Genomic DNA, 6,284 nt, shown 5'->3' with positions numbered 1-6,284 from the left:
AATCAGAACGCATTAATTAGTTTTTGTTGTAAGTATTATGGACGTGTTCATTCTAGAGAAGGTTAATTTAGTTCAATGTGTAATTCTGTAATTCAGGCATTATTCATACTTGCCGACAATGAATATCAGAGGGAGTGTCAGGAGGGAGCCCAAAGAGGTTCTTTCTGGTTTGGGGCTTGTATGATGAGGAGACCAAGACACCCACCCATAGTTCCTGGCGTGGAAGCCGCTGGTTTACTAAGGGGAATATTTTTACAGGCCTTCCAAGGCCACCGTGGAGCAGAAGGCCTACTCTGACAATTCAGCTAACATGTGCTAGGCTCTGCTGCAAACCCAGCCACTCTGCTGGTTGAGTCTCATGGTACAGGGGAATCCAAGCCAACACGTAACGATCTGATCAATTCCGTGTTTCCCAACTGAGCGTGGAGGAGCGTGGGGGGCCCAGGAGGTGTCCCAGAGGAGGCCTCAGAGGGGCAGGAGGAGCCGAGCAGGCAAGGGAACCACACGGTCACCAGTTCTTGATGCAGCCTGAGCTTCTGGGCTTGTATATAGTGGCCAGTGTATTTGGGCTGGCCAAAAAGTTCGTTTGGCTTTTTCGTAAGCTGTTAGGGCAAACCCGAACGAACTTTTTGGCCAACCCAGTAGGTTTTCTTTGGGGGAAATATCCCTTGCAAACCAATAAACAAACAAAACAATTCTTCCAACCCCACCCGAGTGAATTCTTACCTAATCCAGCCAATCAGGATAGAATTAGCATCTAGTCCTGAAGAGAGCAGCTCCTTTTCCACCTCCATCGCAGGTGGGACAGGGACCTGTAAGAGTAATTCTCCTCCGTAAAGATGTATTTACTGGGCTTCCCTGGTGGCGCAGTGGTTGAGATTCCGCCTGCTGATGCAGGGGACACGGGTTCGTGCCCAGGTCCGGGAAGATCCCACATGGCGCGGAGCGGCTGGGCCCGTGAGCCATGGCCGCTGAGCCTGCGCGTCCGGAGCCTGTGCTCCGCAACGGGAGAGGCCACAACAGTGAGAGGCCCGAGTACCGCAAAAAAACAAAGATGTATTTACTTTGCAAAATAACACGGTCAAGAAGGCTTTCTTGCTGTTTGGCTCGGGCCTTGAATTTTAGCCTTTCATTGGCAGACGGGTGGTCATGCCTACCCGGGGAGCTTCAGAAGGATGTTCAGAAAGGAACGTGGGGCTCAGACTCCCCTTAAGCCCCCATTCCCCTTGGCCCCCAGTCCTCTTCAGAGTCAGGCCGGTAATGGCTTTGCTCCCCCTTCTCTTTTGTTATGGGACACTGTCTTGGGACACGGTCTCTTCAGACCCAGGGCTCAAGCCTTAACATTCCCAGGAGTCATCACCAACTGGAACAAAGCCCTCCAGAAAGTTCACAGGTGCAGCCTGTGAGAATAAAATGTTCCAGCCCGAGGTACTTAAGAGCCTGAATGCCTGGGCTCCTGGCCGGCACAGGTGTTTACTGAGTGCAGGACAGGAGGTTTCTGTCCCGAGGAAGGCTTTTTGCCCCATTACAGTTCTAACAGTCTGCTGGTTTTAGATTTGCTTCTCCCCACTCACCCCACCCCCCTCCAGCTCTAATAAAGATAGGTCTGCGGAGATCACATTTCCATCAGTACGCTGTGTTTTTGTTCCTTCTGACTAAACATTTCCTATGTTTTCCTAGCTTGTGACAATCCTATCAAAGCCCCAGTTGCCTTCCTGAACTTCCACACCTCTGGCCCGAGGACTGTGAAATCAGGATGGGGGTTTCGTTCTTTCGAAGGTTAGGACACAGGTTTTCTTCCTAAGAAATGCCTTTGAGGATGACTAGGCTTCTTAATTATTGGGGGAGAGCTAGGCTCCCATGCAGGTGGGCCTCATTTTTATTTTTGCATAATGCATTTCCTAAAATGAGAGAGTATGAACTCATACTTAAATTCACTCTTTAGTGGGGAAATGAGAAAAATACACTTGAAATCGCCCCATTTTCCCGATAGGTTTGGAGTTTTGTAAGCACTGAATTTTTTTTTTTTTTTCTTTTTTTTGCGGTATGTGGGCTTCTCACTGTTGTGGCCTCTCCCGTTGTGGAGCACAGGCTGCGGACACGCAGGCTGAGTGGCCATGGCTTACGGGCCTAGCCGCTCTGCGGCATGGGGGATCTTCCCGGACCGGGGCACGAACCCGTGTCCCCTGCATCGGCAGGCGGACTCTCAACCACTGCGCCACCAGGGAACCCTAAGCACTGAATTTTTTAAGGGGGAGATGAGGATACAATGGATATGCTTGAACTGTGGTCTAACTGTAGACCTCCTATCTAAGAGGAGTGTTTCCCTCTCCCTGAGAACGTTCGCAGCTGCTCTGCTGTTTGCTCCTACCTAAAAAGAGCCTGGACTCCCTTCTAGTGTTCTGCTTTCCTTAACCTTTCTCCTACCTGGGCTGGCGGGACAGGCTTTTGCACGTGTTCCCCATGGGTGACACTGTTCAGAAGCCCATGGCAGGAAAGGCGAGTGCTCAGGGCTGGGCTGACGTGGGATCCTGCTGGCTTATGGGCTTAGTTTGGCCAAGCCCAGCAGGATAGCTCTGGCTGCATGAAATAGGATTCATGTTGGTGTCTTGTTTGTCTTCAGAAGAGGAAGGGAAATAGTATTTATTTTTGTGATGACTCAGTTCACAATGTTTTTCTCCCAGCAGGTGATGTCTAAGCTTTGACAAATCTAGGGATCTCACTCATGCAAAAATTCTTGGGGAAGAGACCCATCTCTAGAGGATGACCAGTTGGGACAGTTGTTCATGGACTTGCTTCTCTACGGACTGTGGCACCTGAAGGATGACTAGGAGGCAGTGCTGGTGATCACATTCAACTCCTGTTATTATCAGCCTTTGCCTTTCCTTCAAACTCCCTGCAGGGTCCCTATGGACCACGTTGGTGATGTTTTTCTTGCGTTGCTTCTACCACCTAAGTGCGGTGTTGGCTATTGTGGGTACCATTGACCAAGGCTGACCTCAATGTCCATTTAAGCCAGAGTTTGCTTGTATACAGATAATACAAGAATAGGAGGGCTTCCCTGGTGGCGCAGTGGTTGAGAGTCCGCCTGCCGATGCAGGGGACGCGGGTTCGTGCCCCGGTCCGGGAAGATCCCACGTGCCGCAGAGCGGCTGGGCCCGTGAGCCATGGCCACTGAGCCTGCACGTCCGGAGCCTGTGCTCTGCAGCGGGAGAGGCCACAACAGCGAGAGGCCTGCGTACCCAAAAAAAAAAAAAAAAAAAAAAGAATAGGAAACACAGGCTCTGCCGACTGTCATTAACCTCAATTTGAGGTCCCTTAGAGATTGTTCATAAACTGTGCTGTTCTTCAGAATACAGTCCTAAAGTCTTGTCTCATGCTATATACTCCTTGGGCTACTTCATCTATTCTTGTGGATCTAAGTTCCACCTAAGTGCTGAGGTCTTCTAAATGCATGTTTCAAGATTTCTTTAAGGGACTTCCCTGGTGGTCCAGTGGTCAAGACTCTGTGCTCCCACAGCAGAGGGACACGGGTTTGATCCTCTGGTCGGGGAACTAACATCCTGAGTGTCACGCAGCTGGGCCAAAAAATAAATAAATAAAATCAAGATTGGGAATTCCCTGACCGTCCAGTAGGTTAGGACTCTGCGCTTTCACTGCCGGGGCTCAGGTTCAATCCCTGGTTGGGGAACTAAGATCCTGCAAGCTGTGGGGCACAGCCAAAAAAAAGAAAAATCTAGATTCATGTATCTAATTACCACTTAGTATGTCCATGCGGGTATCTAATCGTTACCTTGAATTTAACATATCCAAAGTGTAACTCACCTTCTTCTCCCAGCCAGCTTTTTCTTCTGTGGTACTTCTCCTGGTGGGTTACATCGCCATCACCTACACAGAAACTCAAGAGAGAAATTTAGTCATCAGCCTGGACCCATTCCTCCTTACCAACACAATCCCTACTTCACATCACTGCCTGCTTCAAACGACCTCAACGGTTTTCCATCTCCTTCAGAAGAGAGTTGAAACTCTTTAGAATAGCACAGAATGCCCTTGTTCCCCGCGTATGTATACATGATCCATGAACTTGCTTTAGCCAAAGTGTAACTCCTGGCAACTTTCCGAGTTAGCTATTTTGTTTTTCACGCTCCCCAGCCTTTGCACACTGTTTTTCACGCTGGGAACACCTCTCACTCCCTTCCTCCCCAGCAATTTCTATTGCTTCTTCAAGGCTGCTCTCCAGAAATCTCCATCTCCAGATATTCTTCTCTCCACAACAATGCCCCATCATGGGAATTAATAGTTATTAAATTTCTGTTAGGGGCTTAGTATTTTTGAGTATATTTACATATCTTTTTCTAATCCTTTCAACAGCCCTGTAAAGAAGGTATTATTGCCCTTGCTTAATAATAAAGAAACTGGACTCAAAGAGGTAAAGAAACCTGGGAGCAAGTTAGAAATGCAAATACTCAGGCTCCACCCTTGGCCTACTGATCAGACTCTCTAGGGGTGGGAGCCAGCAGCCTGCATTTTAATGGATTCTTCAGATAATTCTCAAGTTTGAGAATTGCACACTCAAGTTTGAAAATCACTACAGAGCTTGAAGAAATCGCAGGGTCCATGAAGAGAGCAATTCCAGAGGGGATGGCCCAGAAGTAAGCACCTTTCTCTCAAGTGCTTGAAAACCAATTTCATGTCACGCAAAGATAGTGAAGATACTAATTTAAGATGGGAATTAACTGGGAAATGAATTAGAATACAGGGGTTATGTAGGCCCATGCAAGCTATAATTAAACCCACTGCTGAGTTTTAGGAAAATCCTCTTTGAGACCAGGAGTGCAGACTAAATGTGATCTTGTTTGGCAAAAATCTGGACTTTGAAAAGGGTCCTTTGGAAATAAAATGAATCGAGGGAAGATTGTCCCAAGTATGTATCACCTTTCTTTTTCTAACCACCCACACCTCCTGCTGGGCTACACCATGTCCTACTCCCTAACTTAGGACTGTAGGTGGGCATGGATGGAGGTTAGGGTGACAGGTCAGCAGTACTCACCTTTAAGGAGTCTCAGCCCCCAAAGTATGCATGTTTCTCTAAAGGTGAAATTTCAGGCCAAGAAGGGATATTTTGGGAGTAGGAATCCTCAATTTAAAAAGATGACTGCCTGGACTTCCCTGGTGGTCCAGTGGTTAAGACTCTGCACTTCCACTGCAGGGGACTCAGGTTCAATCCCTGGTCGGGGAACTAAGATCCCACATATCTCGCAGCACGGCCAAAAAAAAAAAAGATGACTGCCAAACGGATCAACTTATAGTCAGCTTATAGAGGAGTCTTTAACTACTACCACTGCTGCTAATAAAATAAAAATAACAATAACTGTCATCTAAGTATTTCTTTTTTTTTTTTGTTTTTGTTTTTGTTTTTGTTTTTGTTTTTGCTGTATGCGAGCCTCTCACTGTCGTGGCCTCTCCCGTTGCGGAGCACCGGCTCCGGACGCGCAGGCTCAGCGGCCATGGCTCACGGGCGTAGCCGCTCTGCGGCATGTGAGATCTTCGCTGACCGGGGCGTGAACCCGTGTCCCCTGCATCGGCAGGTGGACTCTCAACCACTGCGCCACCAGGGAAGTCCCTAAGTATCTCTTTACAGATAAGGATACTGAGATTTAATATAATTAATTTATTCAAAAAATATTTATTTATTTAGGCTGAGCCGGGTCTTAGTGGTAGCATGCAGGATCTTCTTTGTGGCATATGGACTCTTCACGGCAGCATGCGGACTCTTAGCTGTGGCATGCGGGCTTCTTAGCTGCAACATGCGGGCTTCTTGGTTGCAGCATGCGGACTCTTAGTTGCAGCACGCATGCAGGATCTAGTTCCCCGACCAGGGATTGAACCCAGGCCCCCTGCATTGGGAGTGTGGAGTCTTACCCACTGGACTACCAGGGAAGTCCCAGGATACTGAAATTTAGAGAGCTAAAGTAATTTATCCCAACGTATATTCTGGGGCAATGAAGGGGTCTTGCATAGTATACAGAGTAAAATAGGATGAAGAAAAATCCCCCCCCCCAATAACCTCTAACAATTAGAGTCAGAGTCAAATTAAAATTTGGCATCTCCTTCAATCATAAATGTAAGCCACAAGCCACTGTAGTGATAGCAGTACCTACATTATGTCAGTAACAGGAATTGCAGATAATTTCATATTACACTACATTTGTGAATAGCTCACATCTCTCCTATGCTCATCATTATGTCAAAATGTTGGCACTTATTGAACTTGCCTCTGGATC

The 6,284-nt window shown here is 47.6% G+C and overlaps 1 non-coding gene across 1 annotated transcript; it reads left to right on the top strand.

Annotated features, from left to right (window-relative positions):
- The first annotated feature begins 5,166 nt into the window (after positions 1–5,166).
- On the top strand, positions 5,167–5,239 carry TRNAG-UCC (transfer RNA glycine (anticodon UCC)). Its single transcript has one exon. It is a non-coding gene; the product is annotated as a tRNA-Gly (tRNA).
- The last annotated feature ends 1,045 nt before the right edge of the window (positions 5,240–6,284 follow it).

This window comes from Neophocaena asiaeorientalis, unplaced genomic scaffold (assembly GCF_003031525.2).
Source record: "Neophocaena asiaeorientalis asiaeorientalis breed wild unplaced genomic scaffold, Neophocaena_asiaeorientalis_V1.1 scaffold62, whole genome shotgun sequence".
NCBI classification, from domain to species: Eukaryota; Metazoa; Chordata; class Mammalia; order Artiodactyla; family Phocoenidae; genus Neophocaena; species Neophocaena asiaeorientalis.
Note: the sequence above shows the minus strand (reverse complement) of the source record. Positions and strands in the feature narration are given on the sequence as shown.